This window comes from Copadichromis virginalis, linkage group LG16, assembly GCF_057382275.1.
Source record: "Copadichromis virginalis isolate Kocher_CV1m ecotype Utaka linkage group LG16, C_Virginalis_male_GT1.1, whole genome shotgun sequence".
In the NCBI taxonomy this organism is placed as follows: Eukaryota; Metazoa; Chordata; class Actinopteri; order Cichliformes; family Cichlidae; genus Copadichromis; species Copadichromis virginalis.
This window is the reverse complement of record NC_140633.1, coordinates 14137991-14151255: the sequence shown is the minus strand read 5'-3', so window position 1 is coordinate 14151255 and position 13265 is coordinate 14137991. Positions and strand designations below refer to the sequence as shown.

Below are 13265 nucleotides of genomic sequence, written 5' to 3'. Positions count from 1 at the left end.
AACTTGCAGACAAATTCAATATAAAGATGCAGGAATATGAGTTTAAAGAAATAATAATATAAACCTGTCGCTATTCACACAAATATGATCATAACTCGGTTGGTCCCTTTCGCTTTACATTGTTAAGGTAGCGTCAGTGCTTCGTTATCCAATCCGTTCCAGTTGTTCACAGGGGACATCCACATGACTGAAAATCCAGTCCTCGTTTTCACTGCTACTTTACACTCTGCTCGTATACACCTGCGGACACACTAGCGTACATGTGGCAAACGGCAAGAAATCATGGATATACGCAAGTTTTTCAAGAAAGTAAGTCTTCATCACTGGCTGGTAGTAACAATTAGTTAGCTCCAGCTAACAGCAGAGAATCCCATGTAAATAATGAACCAGGTGCTCCCCATTTTGTAAATAAAAACCTGGCTAGCGCACTAAGTTAAATTGTTAGCATAATTTTAATTTCTGTCACTCGTTTTAGCTCTGAAAAATCAAGCTGAGCTCATTCAGGTATGGTTATCATCAGTGGAAATAATAATAATCACTCCATCCCCATTAACCTGTAGGAGTCAGGGCAGAGGAGCACAGAGAGGCAGAGGGGAGAGACGTCTGCTGGAGAGGTGAGTCAAAGGATGGAGTCATTTGTGATGCAGACAGTCTGATTAGAATTTTATGGGACTCAATATGGATATGAAATATGAAACATTTCAGTCACGGTACAACATATAAGACCTGTTTAACTTGAGCTTTTATTTAGGAGAGTCAAGGTTAGAAAGTGGAGAGAGCAAAGAGAGAGAGATATATATAAGTCAAATTAGCCTGACTCACATATTTTTGAGGGTTCTATTTTAATATTACTTCAATTCAAGTAATTTAGTAATATTTTTCAGGGCTTTAAATTGCAACCATTTTAGTCACATGCGTGCTCAAAATATAATGTTTGTAACTTCAAAATATTTGGGAGCAACAAATTACTGTGGAGCGGGAGCAGAAGTCATGATATTAGCAATTTACATTACAATTCAGTATGTTTTAATGTATCTTGAAGGGTGAGGCAGAAGGAGTGGCTGAGGGAGAAAAAGGTCAACAGGCAAGTTCAAGTCAGAGAGAGCAAGGAGAGACAGAGGAGCTGCAGCAAATGGATCGAGAGGCAGAGGAAGATCAAGTTATTACAGAGAGAGGAGAGCAAACAGGCCAAGAGAGGGAAAATGATGAAGCAGCTGCAGCAACTCATTCTACTACAGGGTTTGATTTAGGTGACAAAGACACAGGGCCCAGACAGGTGAAGCTGAAGAGCTATCCACATGATACGTTTGGTACACAGAAGCGAGCATTTAACCACAGCTGGTTTGAAAAGCACAACTGGTGAAGGATATAAAAAAACAACAACAGCAATAGAATAATATTAAACACAAAGTGAACCGTCTTCCTTCATTAAATAGGTTCTTTTAGATGTTAAGGAGGAATTGACTTAACCAGGCTGGCGGAGAATGAAGACAACCGGACACCTGCAGCAGATGGGGAATCAGTGAACTTTTATTGAGACAGAGACAACCTCTCAATACAGTTCACATCAGAAGATTCCAAATATTTGCTGTGAGGATGGGTATATATTCTCTAAAACTTACAGGAGGGGGTTGTGAGGAAAGTGCTGCATTAGCAGAAAAACAACTCCATAAAAGGAAATCGGCCTTGGGTGTTCTAGTCTCTTCGCTTGCAGATATCTTTCACCTGCAGGATGAGGCGATCGCTTCTTATCGCTCTCAAGGCCAAAGTCGTGAGCACATTTTTATTACACAGTTGCACAGTAACTTTAAAGCTGAACAATATTTAAAGCTGAATAATGTTTGATCAGATTATATTTTCTTCAAATCCCCCTTTTGACCCATCTTAAATGGGTCAACACACAAAAATAAGGAACATTCAAAGGAACACAGAGACGTGTCGAAGCCTGGCTCGAAAAACTCCTCGGGTCTTATCATTTGTCTTTATCTGTCATTGCAGATGAGGAGAAAAGAGTCCAGGCACCACCCTGCCCAGGGGTCGGCTGCAAGCAGTCTCGGTTCCCGATGAAAGCAGTAACAGCTGTCCTGCACACACGGATACAACGAGTTAGTGCAACCAGGGTAGTGACACAAAATTAACAGTTCCTGTAACTCAGCAACGAAAAAGCATAAGTAATGATAAAAATGTGGAGAGTACAGAGTATACTATAATAATGAGAGATATAAACGTGAAAATGTGAAAGAATAAATCAACCGTAAAATAAACTCAGAACGGTAACTGCTAAGGACATTCAAAAGTGAATATGGTAAAACTGGAGAGGAAGTGGTGGGCAAGACCCTAGGGGCTACATTTGTCAGATTGGGACTGTCAGAAGGGGGCGAAGCTTTTGAACTTTAAGGTGTCAGAAGTGTCGGGGGCCCTTCACAGATCAGGATTATGCCAATGGGAATGAGACCCAGGGCCAGGAAGCAAACAAAGACGCAACATCTTTGCCTGCCTGTCATTTCAGGGGGAAAGGGCCAAGACATGTTTACTTAGCTTGGATGTCGTCTAATAGAGGATGATGGGGCAGAGAAAGGTGGTCCAGTTCCCCCCACCTCGCCAAGGGCGTGTTCTAGGAGTTAAAGAGCAACAACCTGCAATCTGTACCAAAAAATCTTCATAGTCCCACCGGAAAATCATAAGAGTAATAAACGATTCAGCTCAACAGACAAGTATCATGTTCAGGTTTCTCCAATCATTAAATCACTATTATTGCCACAATTTGCTTTATTCACCCTTTGGGCAATGTTATTCCAAGAGAGAGAGAGAGAGAGAGAGAGAGAGAGAGAGAGAGAGAGAGAGAGAGAGAGAGAGAGAGAGAGAGAGAGAGAGCCCCTAATGGCCAGTTAGTGGGCTCTAGGTCAAACTGTCCCCAAATTTGTTATTTGTTATTATTACTTGTTTTCATGTCACTTGTCTGTTTTCTACTGCACCCCTCTCACCAAAGCAAAGCAAACATTAGCAGCACATTGACCGTAGTCAGGCATCCTCATTCCATAGGTGCTATAAAACATTTCCTGTAAAAGAATCACAGTTTTCAAGACAGGGTGTGTCTCCCCCAACACTCTCACCAGAATACAGTGTAATAGCATCCCCAACTCCTAACCCATAAACACCGTTTCTTCACACATCCGCCCAGAAATCCTGTAATAGAAAAACATTAAAACTGTAACCCTGTAGGGAAGAAAATGTAAATGGTAACGCTGCGCAGTTACCTCTGTAAGCAACACAAGACACAAAAATGGCATTTACAGGTTCACTCATCCTCGAATATTTTGTCATCCTTCTACTCCTGTAAAAGAAACCCACATAAATTCATCCACCCTTTTATCCTATCTAGGTGGAGGTGGTTAACCTTGAGTCATGGTCAAGTCTTGTCATCTTTTACCAGTCAGTCCGTTTGTTTTTATTCCCAGTCTTTCATCCATTCATCCGTTCTTTGCTGACAGTGAAACCTGTCGTCGCATCTAGTTTCCACACTCAGCAAAATGACGTCATCTCAAAAAGAAACAAGAACTTGAGTTTGGATTACCTCGCTGAATCCTTTTTTAAACAGGGACTCTCGTTTCTAATTGTCCCCACAAGTGTTTCCTCCAGAACCCATTTCAATGCGGAGAAACTCACTTACAACAATTTTCTCGCCGACGTGTAATGCTTGTAATTTCCGATGTGCAGATCTGCTTAAAGAAAAGATTCACAAACAAAAATCAGTAAACATAAAACAAAATAAAATGAAAAATAACAAAAACAAAATGCAGACGCCCGGGTCTTAGGACTTGTCACTGAATATTCTTCCCATCAATAAAAATACCAACCTAAACCTACACAGAGTCAAATCAACACCACCTCAACCTTTTCATATTCATAAACCTATATGTTTTGCGTTCGTGAAACAAAATTGAACCATTAAGTAAGTTGAGCTCTTGAAATGTTTTAATTCTCTTAATTCTGCCAGTTTATTTCAACCCTTATTCAATGACTTTTATTCAACTGCTACTTGGTCACTCGACTTTTACCTGTTCAAATTGCCTAGGGTTCAACAAAGTCTAGATCCCCGTTTTCATGAAACTTGAACGGTGTACGATGATTTACTTACAGTAATTTAGAATCATCACTCAACCTAGCTCTACTACTGGCACTGCGTGACTTTTCTCACACTGGAAACCAGAATTTAGTACAGAACTTTAATGCCTCAGGCAATCGCGTTCAAGGGCTGCCCCCCCTTCTCTTCTTCTTTGTCCGTGTGTTCCTCCTTTATTAAATCTCCATCACAATGACGTGGCGCTCTGAAATAAAACTCACACTGTTAATTCCTCGTTTTCACTCTGCACCACTGCTCAGAGTGTTTTCTTTTCTTTTTAGTGTAGAGTAAACAATTAAGTCGAGGCCTTAAGCCCCAGATATCTCGCACGGGCATCATTTTCATAACCAAACCGCTCCGGACTCTGCTCCCCAGACCACACAAATGCCCTCTGGGCTTATTATTATAGCAAATTCTGTATTTGACTTTGTTGTGTGCAGCATTGAGCCTTTGTCAGTAAAGCATTCTTCATTGCAGCAGCTGGAGCATTGTGTGTCACTTCTTAGTAAATTAAATCAACATTTTGATTTTAGTGCATGGGTATGTATCAGTTTTTACTCCCTCAACAAGTGCATAAGTGTTCATGTGTGTGTTTCCCTTCATTCTAAGTAGGCGCATGCAGAAGTGTGTGTTCGTGTGTTGGTATATGTTTGTGTTCATCACCTTCCTGTTCTGTAGTTTAGGTAAACCAGCGGCCTGACGCATGGCCTAGGGTCCTCCCCTCCTCTTTGGGTCTGTTTATGTTGTCCTTACTTTGCTCCACGGCCCTCTGCAGCTCTGCTGTTCGGCTCTTCTCAGAGGTCAGCATCCTTCTGCTCACCGTCCCTTTTCCTCCGGGCTTAATGCGCGTCTCGTCACAGCTCTGTCAGCTGACGCAGCCTGGGAATTTCCCCCGTGTAGTGAAACGGGCTTTAGGTTTAGTGCTCTCCGTCTCTGCTGCATGAGATCACTCTTTTGCAGCACTGTTGACATCCTCAAGTTGTTGTTGTGAGTCCAGCTGCTGTGGCCTTCAGGGGTCAAAGGGTCAAAGATGGTCGCGGAGAGGGCAACGATGGTAGAGGGGAGGGTAGGAGTCCAGGTCAGCTTCGGCTCTCAGAAAAAACAAAAACAAAACAAAACAGGCGAACAGGAAAATGATGTTGTGTTGGCTGTGCTGTGTTGGCTGTGTTATCCCGAGAGGGGAGAAACAACGAGATCTCGTCTCCCCCCTTTTTTGTTTTTGTTCTTTTTTTTTCTTTTCACCATATAATCAACTCATAACCCCTCAAGTTGACAGGACAACACAGGTACGTGTTAAAATTCTTAAGATCCTGTTTAGAAACCTAAAAAGGAATTTCCTATCATTCAGTAGTCATTTGTCTTAACCAATCAACAAAAACATGTCCCAAGTCGACCCTTTTAACCACTAAATTTGTCGTGTCCTCACTTAATCCTCAGACCAGTGTCTTTGTCTTTTGACGTTACGTTGTTGTCCTGCAACCCAAACCGTTTAATTGTCAGTAATGTATAAACTATATCATTTAAAAACAGGTGTATGTTAAGTGTCGCTACTTTAACCTTGCATGTACGTGCACATGTATGTAAGCTGTTTCTTCATTGCATGTATGGGTGCGTCTGTATATGGGTTACTTTAACTTTTTCTCAAACGAGGCATTTCTCTAACACGCACATGTGTCTGTTCCTCACCCTTCTCATATCTTTCTCTGGTTGTGTGTGGTTTTATTTGTTTCAGTGATTTACCAGGAACATCTTTTCCTTTTCTCCATGTCTTCCGCCAGAGGTTAACACTGGTGAGATTCAGGGACACAGCACCCAGAGCAGTTCAGCGAGAAAAACCCGCCTCAAACTACATTCTCTCTTTTTTGTTTTACCGGGAGGGGTGAGGACAACTCTGGTGTCCAGCCGTGAATTTTAGCCAAAGCTTGGCCTGTCTTCTGCTGCCGTACTCAGGCTTCCAGGTTAAGAAAAAACACCTGTATGAAGACACTAAACATACATTTAGTATTTGTATAAACATAACTGCGTAAATCATTGAACTCTTGAGGAGGGTGTATTTCAGAATCAGAATCAAAATCAAAAACTTTATTGTCATTGTCATGAGACCGACGACATTAAGAATGGTCCCCGATCATTGCATCATCCCTAGTAATATCAAATATAAAAAAAAAACAATAAAATTCAATCAATAAAATAGATAGAATACTTAAAATACTAAGTATTCCCACCGTCATGCTTCAGACCGTGCATAGATTAACACAAGAGTGGCATGGTGGACATTTTTGTAGTATTCAGATGTGTTATTGCAGTTGGATAACAGCTGTGTTTGAGTCTATTAGTCCTTGCTCTGATTGCCCTGTACCGTCTGCCTTAGGGCAACAGTTCGAACAGGGAGTGGCCAGGATGTGAGGTGTCTTTTATGATGTTTTGGGCCTTTTTAAAACAGTGGGCGTTGTTTGACTCTTTACTAACTTTAAAACCCCACCATAACAATTTCTCACTGACAAACTTCTATGCATCCATTTAAACATGCGAAGCCAGCACAAAATCACACACATACCCCTACAGCAAAGCTTTAACATAACCACAATGCAACTCCTCCCTTAAACGGGAGAAATCACCCTGAATCAACCAACTCTATATAAAACGTCAAACAAAGATAAACCACAAACATTTCTACACTTCTGTGTCTTCCACGCAGCACAATAGGCAGAAAAACACCGATTACTCACCGTCTACAACCAAAGAAAAACCTGCTCTTTTCACAACTCTCACAGCTAAAGTCAAAACTCTTACCCAGTGCCTCTGAAATAATAAAAAAAATCACCAAATACTCGATTACTCTTTTCACTCGCTCCCTCTCACTCCCTTCTTCCTCATACAGCATACACGCTCGCTCCCGCGGACCCGCTCGGGCCCGCGGGCTCACTCGGCCCCCACCTTTTTTCTCTCACAGAGACAGAGAGAGAGAGACCCTTTTCCTTTTTTTTTTTTACTTCGGTCTATCTGCACAGAGTTTACCTCATCTCTTTCCTTCTATGGGCATGCACACTTCCTGTCTCACACACACAGCCCCTCTCTCAGAGAGAGCAGAAAAGAGTTTTTCCTTTTTTTCAACACTCAGGAGAAATTCAACAGACAGTTTATACCACTATTTTACACTTTATTTACACACACCGGTAATTTATGTTCTATTTACACACGGGCCCGCATAGACATATGCCAGAAGAGGTTACCCCTAACTTTTTGACTAATTTAAAAGCATCTTTCAGCTGTTTTGCTTCTTTAGGCTGGTGTGTGGAGTTGATGACTGTCTCAACACATGTTAATTGTTCTCCCAATGTGCTAAGAATAACACCGGGACCCCAACCATCATCATTAGTTTCTCGATCTAATTCTCCATCCATTTTACTGTCAATGGAGGAGTGTTCTTTTATTGCTTTTAAAGGAGAATTTGGGCCAGCTGGGTTTCTGCCTCTGTTAGGCACTAATCAGCTGGGGCGCTGCTTTAAAGGTGAGTCAGCACTGAAATATCCCTTCAGGTGTTACCAGGCTTCTACCAAACCGGAGTCTGGCGGGTAACCTTGCCTAGAGCTTCCTGATAGGGGTGCTAGTTGGTTGTCACCTTGTTCACACGTCTCATTCACACTTCATACATTACCTGCAGTCACTCATTACCCTCCTTATGTATGTAATAAATGTGTAAAAAAATTCTATGTGTGGTGTATTATTTTAACCAAAAGAGGAACCTAGTTCCTTTAATTGTGTAATCTGTGAACAACGGAGAACCAAACTGTCCTGCCCAGTGTTCCACAGCAAGCATTCAGCGTGTATTTATGTGTGTCCAATATCAAACAGAACATCAAAACATTTAAAACACTAAAATCATCGGGGTTTTAAGAAGAGATCCGTTTTCTCCTATTGATCAAAGGGACCCGTCCTTTGGACTCCAACCAGTACTTCTCTTTTTTAAGTTTTAGAGGATCTTTTCTAATAAAGTCCTCTGGGCCTTCCTAACCCTTCTGTAGTTTAGAGAATATTACTAAAAAATATTCTCAAGGCCTTTAACCTTTTAATTTGTTTAGAAAGGCGTTACTAATAAACCCTTTCAAGGTCCCAGACCTGCTGAGGTATGTATCCGACACCGGAGAGCAAACCCGTCGGCTGCAACCGTGGTCAGACCTCAGTTCACTCTTATCTTTATTCACTTATTCACTTATTTCTTATTCACTTATCTCTTATTCACTTGTCTGATTCTCAACAAGCCTTAAGTAAGCCAGACAATTTTGGTTATGAATTACTAGGAGTTTGGACACTAAGTATTTTTATAATGTTCAATATAGCAGAAATAAAAGGTCTGCTTACCTTGTTTTTTGTGTGTACACAGCTTTTGTCCAAACTCCGTTCACTCAGACCACGGCCGATGTCCTCCCTCCCGTTCCAGTTTGGCCTGGAGCGGATCCTGTTCGTGACGCCAATTGAAGGATATAAAAAAACAACAACAGCAATAGAATAATATTAAACACAAAGTGAACCGTCTTCCTTCATTAAATAGGTTCTTTTAGATGTTAAGGAGGAATTGACTTAACCAGGCTGGCGGAGAATGAAGACAACCGGACACCTGCAGCAGATGGGGAATCAGTGAACTTTTATTGAGACAGAGACAACCTCTCAATACAGTTCACATCAGAAGATTCCAAATATTTGCTGTGAGGATGGGTATATATTCTCTAAAACTTACAGGAGGGGGTTGTGAGGAAAGTGCTGCATTAGCAGAAAAACAACTCCATAAAAGGAAATCGGCCTTGGGTGTTCTAGTCTCTTCGCTTGCAGATATCTTTCACCTGCAGGATGAGGCGATCGCTTCTTATCGCTCTCAAGGCCAAAGTCGTGAGCACATTTTTATTACACAGTTGCACAGTAACTTTAAAGCTGAACAATATTTAAAGCTGAATAATGTTTGATCAGATTATATTTTCTTCACTGGTTAGAATATTCAGTCAACCAGAGTGCAGCTTTCTGCTTCCCATGTAGAGTGTTTGGCAAAAACATCAAACATGATAGTTTGGTCAGTAACGGTTGCAAGAACTGGAAGAAAGCTTTAGTCATCTTTGGCAAGCATGAGATGGCACAAACACATAAGGACAGTGTTGTTACATGGAAAAGCTACCAGGGAACTAGCAAACAGGGAAACGTTGCACAGATGATAGCAACTGCAAATGTGAGTGAGATAGTCGAAAGAAGAGAGTATCTCAGACGAATTGTTGCAGTCACCTCTATGTTAGGGAGACAGGGACTCCCTTTTCGTGGCCATGATGAAGGTGAAGACAGCCCAAACAGAGGGAATTTTCTTGCATGCATGGAGCTTTTGAAGGAGTTTGATCCTTTTCTTCAAAAACATAATCCCCCATCAAATGCACAGTATATCTCACCAACATCCCAGAATGACATGATTGACTGTTGTGTCCAGGAAGTTACTAGTGTCATTGTATCTGAAATGACAAAGTCTAAAGTCTATTCCATCATGGTGGATGAGGCAAGGGATAAAAAGGCAGAGCAGTTAGCTGTTTGTGTCAGGTACGTGTCAGAGGGGGCAGTGAAGGAGCGTTTCCTTGCACTTGCAGAGATAAAATCATTTGATGCCCAGTCCATTGCAAATGAGATTCAGCAGCAGATCCAAAACTATGGTCTTGCAGAGCTTAAGTGTGTAGCACAAACATATGATGGTGCAGCCGTTATGAGTGGCTCCACTGGAGGTGTACAAGCACATTTTAGAAGGCTCCATCCTGAGGCTATCTATGTGCATTGTTATGCTCATCAACTCAACCTGGTTTTGTGCAATACTTGCAAGGCTGTCCCAGAGGCTGTGGAGCTTTTCAGCTTGTTGGAGTGTGTGTATTCTTTCTTCAGCACCTCCCTAGTCAATCATCATAAGTTCATGGAGACTCAGGCAAAGCTTGGATTGACAAAAACTGAGCTTGTGCAACTTTCAAACACTCGCTGGGCATGTCAGTTGCGATCAATCAGTGCAGTTCTTGAGACATTGCCTGCCATTTTGGAGTGCCTATCTGCAATTGGATCCCCCATAGCTGTTGGTCTCAGAGCAAAGCTCTACAAGTTCTCAGCAGTCTATGCACTACTGATGTTTCAGTCGATTCTGTCTGTAACCGAAGGACTCCACAAATTCCTGCAGAAAGAGACTTTAGACCTGGCAGAAGCTTTTATCTGCAAACAAGCTGTGTGTGACACACTTAAGGGCAAACACTCAGATGCATTTGCTACAGAGCTGTATGAGAAAACCAAGGCCCTGTGTAACACCCACAGTATCCCTGAACCAGGTGCCAAGACAAGGCACAAACAGAGGAAAATGGAGGATTTTGTCCTGGAGGCAACTGTGGGTTCACGCACTGAATTGAACAACTCAGACACATTGAAAAGAGAGTTACTTTTCCCTTGTGTGGATCGGATGGTTGGCGAGCTTGATCAAAGATTTTGCAGTGTAGATGCAGGGCTGCTAAAAGGCGTCCAGGCATGCAGTCCTAAATCTGAGAACTTCTTGAGTGAACCACACTTGAATGAACTTGCAAAGCACTACAGACTTGACCTGAAAAAAAGAGGAGGTTCTGGTGGCCAGAAACTTTCTTACCCGGAAAACAGAGGCTGGATGTCCACCCAAAAATATGTTGTCTGTGTACAACCTCCTTGATTCAGACATGTTTCCCTCTCTGAAGGCAACCATCCAAGTTGCCCTAACAGTGCCTGTCAGCAGCTGCTCGTGCGAACGGTCCTTTAGTGCACTGCGTCGACTGCACTCCTGGCTGCGTCAAACAATGGGTCAGAAAAGACTTCACAGTCTTGCAGTCATGTCTATTGAAAAAGACACGCTTCAGCATCTGAGTCACAACAGAGTGATTGACCGATTTGCCACTCTTAAAAACAGACGTCATTCTTTGATGCTTCCACCCACCAAGTAACTGGTGATTGCAGCCAGAAAAATGTACTTTTTTATTTTCAGTTTTTTTCTTGTTATTGATGCGGCAAACACATTTCCTCTGTTTTCTTGTTGTACTGTATTATAAAGCAGACTGAAATAAAACAATAGATCTATTGGTGGCCTAGGATGTTTAATCTGTCCAAAAAAGTAGGAAAACAATTTCTCAGTCTTTGTTTTCTGTTTGTGAAATTTTGTGCTCATTCACTACGTTCGTTCATGTCGTGTGCATCTCTTGGGGGCTAAGCCCCCCCTGTCCTTAAAACCTAGTGACGCCCCTGGAGCACACGAGGATTTATTGTCATTTTCTGCACTGTAAATAAACGCACCATTCACTGCGTTTGGGTCCTCCTTCCCCACGGTCTGCCACTCAGACCGTGACAGTTATGGCTGTTGTGACTCATCAGCATTAACCAGGCTACAAGCAACAATTGTATGCGTGCAGTCAGTTTCTATGGTTGTGTTGCCTGTATGGAGCAACTAAACTCCATCCATCCATCTTCATCCGCTTTATCCGGGGCCGGGTCGCGGGGGCAGCAGCCTAAGCAAAGAGGCCCAGACCTCCCTCTCCCCAGCCACCTCCTCCAGCTTATCCGGGGGAATACCAAGGCGTTCCCAGGCCAGCCGAGAGATATAATCTCTCCAGCGTGTCCTGGGTCTGCCCCGGGGCCTCCTCCCGGTGGGACATGCCTGGAACACCTCACCCAGGAGGCGTCCAGGAGGCATCCTTGTCAGATGCCTGAACCACCTCAGCTGGCTCCTTTCGATGTGGAGCAGCAGCTGCTCTACTCTGAGCCCCTCCCGGATGGCCGAACTTCTCACCCTATCTCTAAGGGAGAGGCCAGCCACCCTTCGGAGGAAGCTCATTTCTGCCGCTTGTATCCGCGATCTCGTTCTTTCGGTCACTACCCACAGCTCGTGGCCATAGGTGAGGGTAGGGACGTAGATCGACCGGTAAATTGAGAGCTTCGCTTTTACACTCAGCTCCCTCTTCACCACGACGGACCGGTGCAGCGTCCGCATTACTGCAGCTGCAGCCCCAATCCGTCTGTCGATCTCCGGCTCCCTTCTCCCATCACTCGAGAACAAGACCCCGAGACACTTGAACTCCTCCACTTGGGGCAGGAACTCATCCCCGACCCGGAGTGGGCACTCCACCCTTTTCCGGCTGAGAACCATGGCCTCAGATTTGGAGGTGCTGATCCTCATTCCCGCTGCTTCACACTCAGCTGCGAACCGTTCCAGTGCGAGCTGGAGGCCCTCACCCGATGAAGCCAACAGAACCACATCATCTGCAAAAATCAGAGATGAGATTCTGAGGCCACCAAAGCGAAAGCCCTCCGCCACTTGGCTGCGCCTAGAAATCCTGTCCATAAAAATTATGAACAGAACCGGAGACAAAGGGCAGCCCTGGCGGAGCCTATCACCCACCGGGAATGAGTCCGACTTATTGCCGGCAATGCGAACCAAGCTCTTGCAACGGTTGTATAGGGATCGAATGGCCCGTAGCAATGGGCCAGACACCCCATACTCCCGCAACACCTCCCACAGGACACCCCGAGGGACACAGTCGAATGCCTTCTCCAAGTCCACAAAACACATGTAGACTGGTTGGGCAAACTCCCATGCACCCTCAAGTATCCTGGAGAGGATAAAGAGCTGGTCCAGTGTTCCGCGACCAGGACGAAAACCGCATTGTTCCTCCTGTATCCGAGGTTCGACTAGCGGACGAACTCTCCTTTCCAGCACCCTGGCATAGACTTTCCCAGGGAGGCTGAGGAGTGTGATCCCCCTGTAGTTTGAACACACCCTCCGGTCCCCCTTCTTAAAGATGGGGACCACCACCCCGGTCTGCCAGTCCACAGGTACTGCCCCTGATCTCCACGCAACATTGCAGAGGCGTGTCAACCAGGACAGCCCTACAATGTCCAGAGCAACTAAACTCCTTAAGTTTAATAGTAGCAAATGTGTCATTACTGGCAAAAGCACCATTTTATGCAAAATTGTGCAAAAGTCTTGAGCCTTGCATGTTCTTCTATGCTAGGATGCTTTTATTACATTGACAGCGTTATTTGGGATTATTGTCATGCTTAAAATAATACCAGTGAGAGGCTTTCCATCCAGTACTGCAAAATCTGATTGTACTTTTCTGCA

At 43.7% G+C, this 13265-nt stretch overlaps 1 long non-coding RNA gene and 1 pseudogene across 1 annotated transcript; one reads left to right on the top strand and one right to left on the bottom strand.

The window, feature by feature from the left end:
• Positions 1 to 1508: 1508 nt before the first annotated feature.
• On the bottom strand, positions 1509 to 9100 carry LOC146690415 (uncharacterized). Its single transcript, XR_014915803.1, has 2 exons — positions 8710 to 9100; positions 1509 to 8582 (listed from the first exon to the last, which is right to left on the bottom strand). It is a non-coding gene; the product is annotated as an uncharacterized LOC146690415 (long non-coding RNA).
• Positions 9101 to 9126: 26 nt separating this feature from the next.
• Positions 9127 to 11382, top strand: LOC146690414 (zinc finger MYM-type protein 1-like; annotated as a pseudogene).
• Positions 11383 to 13265: the final 1883 nt, after the last annotated feature.